This window comes from Narcine bancroftii, chromosome 10 (assembly GCF_036971445.1).
Source record: "Narcine bancroftii isolate sNarBan1 chromosome 10, sNarBan1.hap1, whole genome shotgun sequence".
In the NCBI taxonomy this organism is placed as follows: domain Eukaryota; kingdom Metazoa; phylum Chordata; class Chondrichthyes; order Torpediniformes; family Narcinidae; genus Narcine; species Narcine bancroftii.
The window spans coordinates 78,749,788-78,762,802 of NC_091478.1; the positions used below are offsets into that span (position 1 = coordinate 78,749,788).

General features: G+C 44.9%; 1 protein-coding gene across 8 annotated transcripts in view; it reads left to right on the forward strand.

The window, feature by feature from the left end:
* Positions 1-13,015, forward strand: part of LOC138744816 (leukotriene B4 receptor 1-like) — a 110,100-nt gene that overhangs the window by 17,408 nt on the left and 79,677 nt on the right. The window contains exon 3 of one of the 8 annotated variants that reach the window (XR_011345771.1): positions 11,405-12,749. The exons of 6 other annotated variants lie outside the window; for them this stretch is intronic. The gene's annotated coding sequence lies outside the window, so the exon portion shown is untranslated. Of the gene's footprint in view, positions 1-6,612; positions 10,033-11,404; positions 12,750-13,015 lie in introns of those variants that run through there. One more of the 8 variants, XR_011345776.1, reaches the window with a different exon arrangement.

Here is a 13,015-nt window from a genome sequence, read left to right on the forward strand (position 1 = left end):
TGGGAAAACATTTTGACTATCTTTCCAATTTACCCTTTGCAGAATATTATGTACCTCTATTAGATAAATAATTTTGTTTCTTTTGCTCCAGGAACAATAAACTTGATCTATCCAACCTCTCCCCAGAACTGAATCTAGACGACAATCTGCTGAATATACTCTACACTCTCTCCAATGCAATCACATCCTTCCTATTGTGTTGCAATCAGAATTGTGTGCAATACTGCAACTGCGCTCTGGCCAATGTTTTGTAAAGTGGAGACTTAACATTCCAACTTTTGTATTCTATGATGTTACCCGTGAAGGCAAGTACATCAACCACCTTGCGTATGTTGCAGAGAAGATGGTGACTGTGGGGAAAGAGAGTTCAGGACCTCGTTGAGGGATGTTTGGAGAGAGGATTGAGATCTCCAGATGATGGGGAAGGGGGCTAATTGGAAATCAGAGTGAATTGACACTTAATGAGGAAGGAAATTTGGGAATGGGATCAAGAAAAGACCATAAGATATGCCACTCCGCAATTCCATCATGAGCTGATCTATTCTCCCCATTCAGCCTCACTCCCCTGCCTTCTCCCCATGTCCTTGATACACTGATTATTTAGATACATATCAATCTCTGCCTTAAATACCAACAATTTGGCCTCCAGAGCCACCGTGATAGCAAATTCTAGAGGTTCACCACTCTTTGGCAAAAGAAATTCCTCCGCATCTTTGTTTTAATGGGCACCCTTCAATCTTGAAGTGCCCTCTTTTCCTAGATTTCCTTACCACAGGAAACAAATTGCCACATCTACTCTGTCCAAGCCTCTCAACATTCAAATGCTTTGATAAGGTTCCCCCTCATTCTTTTGAACTCAAAGGAATACAGTTCAAAGGCCGTCAAATGTTACTAGTATCTAATCTCTTCAATGCAGGAATCATTCTTATCAACATTCTCTGAACCTTCTTGAGTGCCAGCACATCCTTTCTTAAATAAGGAGCCCAAAACTGTACCCCATACTCCAAGCAAGGCCTCACCAGTGCGTTATAGCTATGTTATGTAGGACTAGATGTTACTATCCCTTATTGCTCTCCTGATACTCTGCGGGGTAGCCAAGTGAGTGGTGGAATCTTCTGGGTTATCAAGTGGATGCCCTCCTTCCTCATTGTTTTGCTGATAGACCCACGACATTAGGTACCAATGTGGTAGTGAGTGGATGATCAAAATGAATGGCGGTGTAGGGTTGAAGGGCCAAATGGCCTACTCCTACACCTATTTTCTATGTTTTCTATGACACCTCCAGAGGGTTCAGCAGTGAATCCCCACGTCCCGGTTTCACCCTCAAATTCCATTCACTTACCTGAGGGCCAAGATGGAATCCTTTCTCCTCATCCAGAGCCACTGACTACCTTTTTCAGCAGCTCTGGAGAGATCTTTGACTGCTTGTTGGTGTAGCTTTCCTCACACTCACAACTCCTGGAGTAGCCTTGGTGTTGTTGTGGCTACAAATCCTCTGCAGCCTACTTCAGCCGGTCAGACCCTTCCCTTTGTATTGGAGGCTGAGAATCAGTAACCTGCTTGAGACTCAGCAGACATAAGCTAAATTCCACCATGGGGCCCAGAGATGCAGTTATCTGACAAAAAGACATCTGTGTACCAAGAACATTTAATCTTCCTGCTTGTTTTGGTCACAGTCTTTCAGGCAGAGACCGAGCCTTGATGCAAAATAAACCATTGTATTCAAAGTGATAAGCTGAAAAATACTTTATTCGATAGAAGCCTAGGCATGTTAGCTTGCTCGCTTATCTTTCTTACTGTGCTGGGAATAGGTGCTTGGGTAATATAAGCCATGGTCCCGCTGCTGAAGTTTGAGACTCTCCGAGAGGTGACAACATCTCTCAGCAAGAAGAAGAACTTCCCTCGTATTTCCCTTCATGCCTTTCTTCTGTATGTCTCCACTTATCCTTGTGCTCCTATATAGTGTCACGTCAGTGGTTAGAAGGAAGATTGTTGGCTTCAATGGAGGAGAACTGTACATGGTTTTGGAGGATGACTTCACTGATCTGGACCTAGTTTGTTTGACTTTGAATTGCCATTTTCTTTTTGTGTGGCAGCAATATGAGATAGTTGTCCAAAGCACTACTACTGACATGGTCTTTGCCCTCAGACAGCTCCAAGAAAAGTGCAGAGAACAAAACAAAGGACTCTACATCACCTTTGTTGACCTCACCAAAGCCTTCGACACCGTGAGCAGGAAAGGGCTTTGGCAAATACTAGAGCGCATCGGATGTCCCCCAAAGTTCCTCAACATGATTATCCAACTGCACGAAAACCAACAAGGTCGGGTCAGATACAGCAATGAGCTCTCTGAACCCTTCTCCATTAACAATGGCGTGAAGCAAGGCTGTGTTCTCGCACCAACCCTCTTTTCAATCTTCTTCAGCATGATGCTGAACCAAGCCATGAAAGACCCCAACAATGAAGACGCTGTTTACATCCGGTACCGCACGGATGGCAGTCTCTTCAATCTGAGGCGCCTGCAAGCTCACACCAAGACACAAGAGAAACTTGTCCGTGAACTACTCTTTGCAGACGATGCCGCTTTAGTTGCCCATTCAGAGCCAGCTCTTCAGCGGTTGACATCCTGCTTTGCGGAAACTGCCAAAATGTTTGGCCTGGAAGTCAGCCTGAAGAAAACTGAGGTCCTCCATCAGCCAGCTCCCCACCATGACTACCAGCCCCCCCACATCTCCATCGGGCACACAAAACTCAAAACGGTCAACCAGTTTACCTATCTCGGCTGCACCATTTCATCAGATGCAAGGATCGACAATGAGATAGACAACAGACTCGCCAAGGCAAATAGTGCCTTTGGAAGACTACACAAAAGAGTCTGGAAAAACAACCAACTGAAAAACCTCACAAAGATAAGCGTATACAGAGCCGTTGTCATACCCACACTCCTGTTCGGCTCCGAATCATGGGTCCTCTACCGGCATCACCTACGGCTCCTAGAACGCTTCCACCAGCGTTGTCTCCGCTCCATCCTCAACATCCATTGGAGCGCTTTCATCCCTAACGTCGAAGTACTCGAGATGGCAGAGGTCGACAGCATCGAGTCCACGCTGCTGAAGATCCAGCTGCGCTGGATGGGTCACGTCTCCAGAATGGAGGACCATCGCCTTCCCAAGATCGTGTTATATGGCGAGCTCTCCACTGGCCACCGTGACAGAGGTGCACCAAAGAAAAGGTACAAGGACTGCCTAAAGAAATCTCTTGGTGCCTGCCACATTGACCACCGCCAGTGGGCTGATATCGCCTCAAACCGTGCATCTTGGCGCCTCACAGTTTGGCGGGCAGCAACCTCCTTTGATGAAGTCCGCAGAGCCCACCTCACTGACAAAAGGCAAAGGAGGAAAAACCCAACACCCAACCCCAACCAACCAATTTTCCCCTGCAGCCGCTGGAACCGTCTCTGCCTGTCCCGCATCGGACTTGTCAGCCACAAACGAGCCTGCAGCTGACGTGGACTTTTTACCCCCTCCATAAATCTTCGTCCGCGAAGCCAAGCCAAAGAAAATTCTATTCCTAAGAGTTGAGAACAGATTTATACTTCACAGCTCTACCACTACCATATCCTTGAAGCAGTCTGCTAGTTTTCCAGTAATCTATTGGGGTTTACAGTGTCTATTTGCTCATAAGTGATGCGACTTCCAGAGGCAAATAACAGAGGCAGAGCCAGTAACACACACAATTTAATGAACTGTGGTGAATCACAGCCATTTTCAATGTCTGATACAAGAATGTATCAATTGTCATGTACGTGGCACATTAATTCATTTTTTTTGAATATTTTATTTATGATTTTTCCAAACTTAAACAGTTATCAACATTATCAAAGTCAATATTAACAGTATCAGGAATGACTACAATTTACAATTATCAGTTCTACACAAAGTTTTCTGTGGAGTTCAAGCTATTTTCGTCCGCCTCCCTCCACCACCCACCCTCAACATTTAACACTTAACACAACCAACCACGGTTACACACGACATCCAAGACACTCAGAAAAAAGGTATAAGGCATACATCAGGGGTTTAGGGGTTTTTCATGACACAGTGGCCAGTGCTCAGGCTGTTTTCTTCTCATTCCTTTTCCTGGTTGGGATGGGAAGGACTCCCCCTCCACTAATTGAGGGATAGATGGGGAAGGTAGGGCAGTGAGGTCTGATGGGCCACACTGTAATCGTGCTCCTGTGGAATGGTGCACTAATTCTTACTCATGCTATGTACTACATTGCTTCTCCTTTATACAAAACAGTGGATCTACAATAATCCGTCAACTATTTATATGCATAAAATCATAGAATTAATTATTTATAGTGTTGATATTTATAAGATATTTATAAATGTAATAATTATTGTAATTACAATTATGAATTGGAATGTTACTTGATACCATGCAATCATAGCAACTTCTGTTTTGCTTGCATTTTAACTCTTTCCTCCCCCTCCAATCTTTGTGACCCAACTTTCAGAACTGACTTCATAAAAATGCCTTTATTTCCTCTTGCTGTCCATTCTCAATGAAGTCTTAGATTCAGTCAAAGAGTTGTCTAAACCATTCACGTTGTCCTTTTTGATCTATTTCCCTAATCCCATGAGCTTCTGATAGATCATTATTGTTCTGCTTGCCTTTGCAGATGCTTCTTAAATGTATTGATTAGATCTGGTTCCATGACATCATGTAGCCATGAATTTGAAATGTCAACCACTTCCTGTGTATGCTGAAAAAAAACTTCTCCAATCCCTTTAAAATTATTTCTTCTCATCTTAAATCTTTTCCACTTGTTCTTGACACACCTACCAAGGGGAAAATATTCTGATGGTCTCCCCAATTTATGCTTCTTATTTTATACACTATACCTCTATTTGGTATGTAAAATGTTTCCTTCACTCCAGGAGAAACGAATCCAATCTCTCCCCAGACTGAAGTCTTTCAGTTGAGGCCAACATTCCCTGCTGAATGTCCTTCACATTTTCTCCATTGCAATCACATGCCTCCTATCACTCCAAGTGAGGTCTGACCAAAGTTTGACAAACTTGTTAGGATTCTTTGAGGATATAATGGGTGCGGTGGATAGAGGGGAACAGGTTGATGTTGTCTATTTGGATTTCCAGAAAGCGTTTGATAAGGTGCTGCACAAGAGACTTATCAGTAAGTTACAGGAAAGTGGAGTCCGGGGAAGTATATTGGCCTGGATTGAAAATGGGTTGTCTGACAGGAGGCAGAGAGTCGGGATAAATGGGAGTTTTTCAGGTTGGCAGAGAGTGGTAAGTGGGGTGCCGCAGGGGTCGGTGTTAGGCCCACAACTATTAATCATTTACATTGATGACTTGGAGGAGGGGAGAAAATGTGGTGTGGCCAAGTTTGCGGATGACACCAAATGGAGTGGAAGAGCAAATTGTAATGAGGATGTGGAGAGTCTGCAGAGGGATGTAGTTAAGCTGGATGAGTGGGCAAAGGTCTGGCAGATGGAGTACAATGTTAGTAAGTGTGAGGTGATCCACTTTGGCAAGAAAAATAAAAGAGCTGAATATGATTTAAAGGGTGAAAAGCGACAGCATGCTGTTGTGCAGAGGGACTTGGGAGGGCTTGTGCATGAATCGCAAACAGTTAGGTTGCAGGTGCAGCAGGTTATTAAGAAGGCAAATGGAATGTTGGCCTTCATCGCCAGAGGAATTGATTTCAGGAGTAGGGAGGTAATGTTGCAACTGTATAAGGTACTGGTGAGACCGCACCTGGAGTACTGTGTCCAGTTCTGGTCTCCATATTTGAGGAAGGATATACTGGCTTTGGAGACGGTCCAGAGGAGGTTTACTAGGTTGATCCCTGGGATGAAGGGGTTGACTTATGATGAAAGATTAAATCGTCTAGGATTGTATTCGCTCGAGTTCAGAAGAATGAGAGGAGATCTTATAGAAACATATAGGATTAGGAAGGGTATGGATAGGATAGATGTAGGAAGGTTTTTTGAGTTGGCCGGGGAAACTAAAACGAGAGGACACAGTCTCAAGATTCGGGGGAGTAGATTTCGGATAGAGATGAGGAAAAATAGTTTTTCCCAGAGAGTAATGAATGTTTGGAATTCTCTAACCAGGGAAGTGGTTGAGGCTGCCTCATTAAACATATTTAAAATTCGGTTAGATAAATTTTTACATGATAGAGGAATTAGGGGATATGGGGAGAAGGCAGGTAGGTGGAGTTAGATCATAAATTAGATCAGCCATGATCGTATTGAATGGCGGAGCAGGCTCGATGGGTCATTTTTGGCCTACTCCTGTTCCTACTTCCTATGTTCCTATGTTTTGCAAAGATGAGATGTAAAATCTCAACTTCTCGATTCTCTTCTGAGACCTATGAAATGAAGCATGTTTCCACCACCCTATCGGTGTTGCCACTTACAGGGAACTATGGCCTTGAACTCCAAGGACCCCCTGCCCATCCTTGGTGCCATTGATTTACTGTACATGCCCTGCCCCTTTTTGACTTCGCAAAATGTCTAACCTCAAATCTATCAAAATTAAATTCTCTGGCTAACTTTCCCATTAATCTTTTAACCTGCTCTAGGCTGAGACAACCTCCATCGCTTTCCATGATGCCACCTTTTGTATCATCTGAAGATTAACTAAGTCTACCATCTATCTGTATTTACATCAAAGTAATTATTCTTTTGTAATGTACATTATTTCGCCAATGTGGGATCCCATCCGCGCATGCACTGCCATTACATCCATTGACTTGCAAGGAGCAGCACGTGGTTTTGGCGCGGGAGCAAAAGCCCGGAATCAGTGGGGAATCGCAGTAGAGCGATCCCAAAAAAGTGCTATATTAGTGGGCCTGCAGGAGCAGAGCCCGGAGTGCGATCCACAAAATGGAATCTAAGCCCTGAACGAGCCCTCTGGAGAAGGAGGGGAGTGGCAAAAATTCCAGGATTGCTGGTGCGAGGTTCCCGGGTCCAATGAGGGGAGACCCCGATGTAGCCCTCCGGAGGTGGAGCTACCGGAAAAGGTCTGCGACAACCGGCAGGAGGTTCCCGCGTCTTGAAGGGCTGGGGCAGAAGCAAGGTGGCAAGAGCCTGAGGGGGAAGGTCTCCAAGAAGAGCCCCCGAAGTGCTTCGTTAGTGCCAAATATCCAGCGGGCCTGCTGGGTGCAGTGTCCCATCTGAGGAGCAGCAAAGGGGTGGGATCAGGCAACAGTGGCCTACCTTCATTGAAGGTGGGGCCTGAGGCTGGCTTCATGGAAGCCGGGGCCTCAAAAAGCATACCGTTATGCCGCTGCATGAGGTGAGCTGCATGAGATGATTGGACTTCAGTATGTCGAGTGGCAGCAAGGGGGGAATACCCCACAGGTAGGAGGTAGGACCTGAGCCAAACTTAACATGTGTAGCGAAGCCGCCCACTTGACGGGTGAGAATAACCAGATAAAGCCTGAAGAAGGGCGTGGTCTCTGCACGATGGGCACCCGCTCGATTGGGGCCTGAGAGCAAGGCCTGCCAGAGAGCAAAGGCATCGACCAGCGATGAAATTGTAAGTCGTCTGGACAAATTGGAGGAACTGGTGACGGCCATGATGAGCAGGTTTCCTACGCCATCAGAGCAGGGGGAGGACATTAATGATTATACATGGGAAAATGATGAAGGGCTGGTAATGGAGGCTGAGACACCCAAATCCCCATACACTGCTCAGGCTAGTCAGGAGGAGAATATACTGGCTATTGCAATGATGTTTGCAGAACCAAAGGATATCGGCCAGCCACTGGAGGATGATATTGAGGGGTCTATAACATATATGGTGTCAAATGCTTTTCAGGAGATGGTACTAGAAGAATCCATCAAGAAGTACCCCTGCCCTGTTAACTGCCCTCTGTTGGAGGTGCCTAAGGTAAACCCCACAATATGGGACAATTTGAAGATCCCCCACAAGGGAAAAAGACATGAAATTGCAAAGACTACAGGGGTCACTGGTTAAAGGTATCAATGCATTCACACAAACGCTCTCACACGATTTATCGGAGACCTAACAAGACGCTCTAGGGCTGTTAACCCATGCAAATTATGAACTGAATGCTTTGAAGAAGGAGCTGGTCAAGCCCGACCTAAATGTAAGATACGCTCATTTGTGCAGACCATCTAAACCTGTAACAACATTTCTATTTGGTGACGATCTCAGCAAACAAAGTTGAATGAGCAGCAGAGGGCAGTGACTGGCATGGTCGGAGGTCCGAGAGCACAGGCAAGAGAACCTGTTATGTTTCACCCCTATCGCAGGTATGCAGGGGAATTTAAGCGGGTTATCTGAGGCGGTTTCCCACTCCGTGGCTACAGCCAGCAGGTCTTTTTTTAAGGCAATGCCCTCTGTGGAGACAGCGGCAGGAGAATTTTTCCACTCTAAGTGCTTTGCGGAGGTGGGCCCCGAATGCACCAGCCCGCAGACTAGCTGGGTTGAGGAAGTGAACGCAATGCATTTAAAGTTGAGTGCCCTTGATAAGTACGAGGGTTTAAAGGATAGTGTAATATTACCACTGATGCTTCTATTCGGCAGACAGTAAAGGGGTAGAAAATCAAATTTGACCCACATAAATCTCCTCTGATAAGGAGGAAGGATCTATATATGTATATGCGCAGACCAAAACTATGGAGGCTGTACATGCCAAGATAATGGCATTAAAAAGGAAAAACATTATTGAATGTTGTAACCATGAAAAACATGAGTTTGACGCACACATCTTCATGTGACCCAAAAGAAATGGCGGCACTAGAGTGATACTGAATCTATCAGTATATAACGAATATGTCTTGAACAGGCATTTTAAAATGGATAACATATTGTGTGTTGCCTATATTATACAAGGGCTATTGCTTGGCCTCGATAGATTTACAAGATGTATATTATTCAGTCGCGATTTGTCCACAGCACAGGACGTTCTTAAAATTTTCCTGGAAGGGAGAGCTATGGCATTATAAGGCTTTGCCAAATGGGCTGAGCTTGGCACCCAGGGCATTTACCAAGTTACTGAAGACTGTGTTTGCTAGGCTCAGGAAAGAGGGGCATATGGTAATGGATTACCTAGACCATACTCTTATTGTGGGCAGATCATTCGAGGAAACAAAAATGGCAGTAACAGCCATCTCAAGATTACCAAGTCATGTGGGGTTTCTTGTACATCCCCAGAATTCAGTGTTTGTGCCTACCAAGAGGTTAAAATTCCTTGGCTTCATTATTGATACAGAAGACATGGACTTGCCCTGCCAGAGGATAAAGCGACAGGGATCACGACTGCCTGCAGAGGGCTCATGACAGAGGGTCGTCCCTTCATAAGAAAGGAGGCCAGGTTGATTGGGAAACAGATGGCGGCTTTCCTGGCAGTACAATATGGCCTGCTGTCAAAAATGGTTGTAAGTGATTAAACTGGCACCATTCTGTGACAAGAAATGGAATGCAAAATATGTAGATAAAAGCTTGCGAGTCGACAGTACTGGCTAGTGGGCCCCTTATCAGGAGCCCCAAGGATGCAAGGATCTGGTTCAGGCTGGTACAGTGACCTAAGGTAGTTTATAGGTAGTATTGCGCTTGCTTAATAGAGACATGAATATTAACTTAGACGCCTCTAAGGAGGAAATGAACTAATTAACATAACATGCGATGTATGAAGAAGGAGGAACTGAGTGATACCTGGATTGATGGAAGGGAGAAGGAGAATGTTGTAGTGTATTGGGATTCTGATTGGAAGAAGGTAAATGAAGGTGGGGTGATATTGAGCCCGGCACTGTACAAAAGAGTAATGATTCTGATCCTCCAGTGTGTCTTCAGACCAAGGGCATGTGACTCTGCAGACTCGAAATAAAGCTGAACCTGTTCTCCAAGACTTTGTCTCCAGAGTAGTGATTGTGAACACTTTATATTTCACACCCGCTATATTGGAAAGGGACAAAATATCAGCTCTTAAGGCAGCAAGGGGACATTTTGACGGGCCCATGAGGCTAACAAGTGAGGCCAGATCCACCTGGCATGGTGGATCAACCATATCTCGCGGACTTATGTGAAGATTGAGCTCAGAAAGGTGGACCTGGAGATCAGGTCAGATATCAGTGGTGAAGGTTGGGGAGCCACAAATCTAAAAGTCTCTGCTGGAGGAAGATGGACAGATGGAGAGCTCAGGGAGGCCTCAAAATCGGGTATCAATTATTTGGAAATGCTGGCAGGCTTTTTAGCACTAAAGTCTTTCTGTGCAAGGGAAGCTGACATTCATGTATTGTTGAAGTTGGATAATACTTCAGCAGTGGCCTACCTCTATAATATGGGAGGTCTCAAATCTCCTTCCTGTAACAAGTTAGCCATCGAGACTTGGTGCTGGTGTATTCAGAGGAACATTTAGGTTACTGACGCCTACCTGCCAGGTCGGATCAACGTATAGGCGGACCTAATGTCCAGGAAATTCAATTATAGCACTGAGTGGACTCTGGGTAAGAAATATTTTAAATGGCTAGCAGTCACCTTTGGCATCCCAGAGATCGATTTGTTTGCATCCAGGCTTAATGCCCAAGTTCCAAGGTTCGTGTCCTGGCTGCTGGATCCCCAAGCGGAGGCCATTGACGCCTTTACTCTAGACTGGTCAAAATGTTACTTTTATGCATTTCCCCTGTTTGCCTTGGTGGAGAAGTGCCTGAATAAGATACAGGAAGACGGTGCCTCGGGATTGCTGGTAGTACCTAATTGGCCTTCCCAATGTTGGCTCCCCGTATTCCTTAGGCTTATGGTGGGGAGTCCATTGATATTCATGAAAAACAAAGGTCTGCTAATCTAACTGGTGTCAAAGATATCTCATCCATTGTCTCACTGAATAAGATACAGGAAGACGGTGCCTCGGGATTGCTGGTAGTACCTAATTGGCCTTCCCAATGTTGGCTCCCCGTATTCCTTAGGCTTATGGTGGGGAGTCCATTGATATTCATGAAAAACAAAGGTCTGCTAATCTAACTGGTGTCAAAGATATCTCATCCATTGTCTCACTGAATAAGATACAGGAAGACGGTGCCTCGGGATTGCTGGTAGTACCTAATTGGCCTTCCCAATGTTGGCTCCCCGTATTCCTTAGGCTTATGGTGGGGAGTCCATTGATATTCATGAAAAACAAAGGTCTGCTAATCTAACTGGTGTCAAAGATATCTCATCCATTGTCTCACTGAATAAGATACAGGAAGACGGTGCCTCGGGATTGCTGGTAGTACCTAATTGGCCTTCCCAATGTTGGCTCCCCGTATTCCTTAGGCTTATGGTAGGGAGTCTGTTGATATTCATGAAAAACAAAGGTCTGGTAATTTAACAGATGTCAAAGATATCTCATCCATTGTCTCACTTAGGCCTGATAGGTTGCAGGATCGGAGAGCAAGGATCAACGAAAAGACCCTGCACCCTAGAACTCTGGACATCCTGCGGGCATCTTGGAAACAAATCTACTCAGAAACAGTATGCCTCCTATGTGGGGAAATGGAAAAAGTACTGTGCACAATTCAGACTGAATGAACAGTCAGCCTCTCTTGGAGGCATACTGAGTTTTCTAACAGATATGTTCTATGTGCTGGGGGTGAATACAGCAAAGAGGGCGCTGGCTGCTTTCTTGTCATTGCAGGACTCTGACCATGAGATGACGAACCACCCCCTGATCAAAAGCTTTATGAAAGGAGTGTTCCACTTGCGTCCTCTGGTACCCCAATATAAGGATATTTGGGACATAAAGATTGTTTTGGACTACCTAAGGCTACTGTCACCAACTTCCAGTTTGGATTTACGTACCTTGTCCCATAAACTGATAATGCTGGTGGCCTTGACATCGGCCCAGAGGGTACAAACTTTGTCTCACATTCACGTGAACTATATCCGTTGGGAAGAGGACCATTTAAGCATTCAAGTTACAGGTATTTTTAAACATAACAGGTAAGGGAGAATTTGGACAGAATTTTCATTGTATGCATATGGGGAAGATGAAAGATTGTTTAAAAAGATACATTGTATACACAAAACATATTAGACTAAATAAGAAATACATCTTTATATGCTATAAGAAACCACATCAGCAGGCTACCCCCCAGACGTTGGCCAGATGGCTGCGGGAGGTCATTGGAGTGGCTGGAGTGGATATTTCGCAGTTTGGGTCCCATTCAAATAGAGTGGCAGCGACCTCGGCAGCCAATAGGGCCAAAGTCCTTCTATGGAATATCCTTGGCCAGGCAAGATGGAGCAATGAGAGAACCTTTAATAGGTTCTTCAATAAACCTTTAAACTCAAAGGGCCTGAGTTCCATGGCTTCCATCTTACATGTGGCGGATTGAACAAGACCATGAGAAGGGGACCCATTGAACTGATTATGGTCTGTCGGACCACCTGAAGAGGATAAGCCACTGAGCTACAAACCCTCACGTTGGTGTGCCAATGCACATTGTGAAAAATAATGAAGAGTTAAATGAGCACTTACCTGTACGAAGTTTGATGATTATTATTCAAGCGATGGGAGTTGGCGAGTCAATGTGCCCAGCTCTCCCCCTCCTCTCTCTTGTTTATGAACAACAATGTTTTGGTTGGAATAAACATGTTCAGTCACCGGTTTGTGTTATGGTTATTTAATTTAGTGCATTTAAGTTCAGTTGCTTCTCCCTTCTGGTCTTTAATGGAATGGCTGCGCATGCACGAATGGGATCTCTCTTTGACTCACCAACTCCCATTGCTCGAATAATCATCATCAAACTTCGCACAGGTAAGTGCTCATTTAACTCTTCATTAATGTTTATAACAAATAACATGGGTCCCAACACCAATCCCTGCAACGCACCACCAGTCACAGTCTTTCAATTCTGTGATCCCTTCCACCATTATGCAGCTTCACCACATCCATTATCAATTTCACAAGATGTTTTCTTAATCTCTCCAACTCATCTGTTTACTGTTGTCCTGCTTCCTCCCAAAATGGTTGTTAT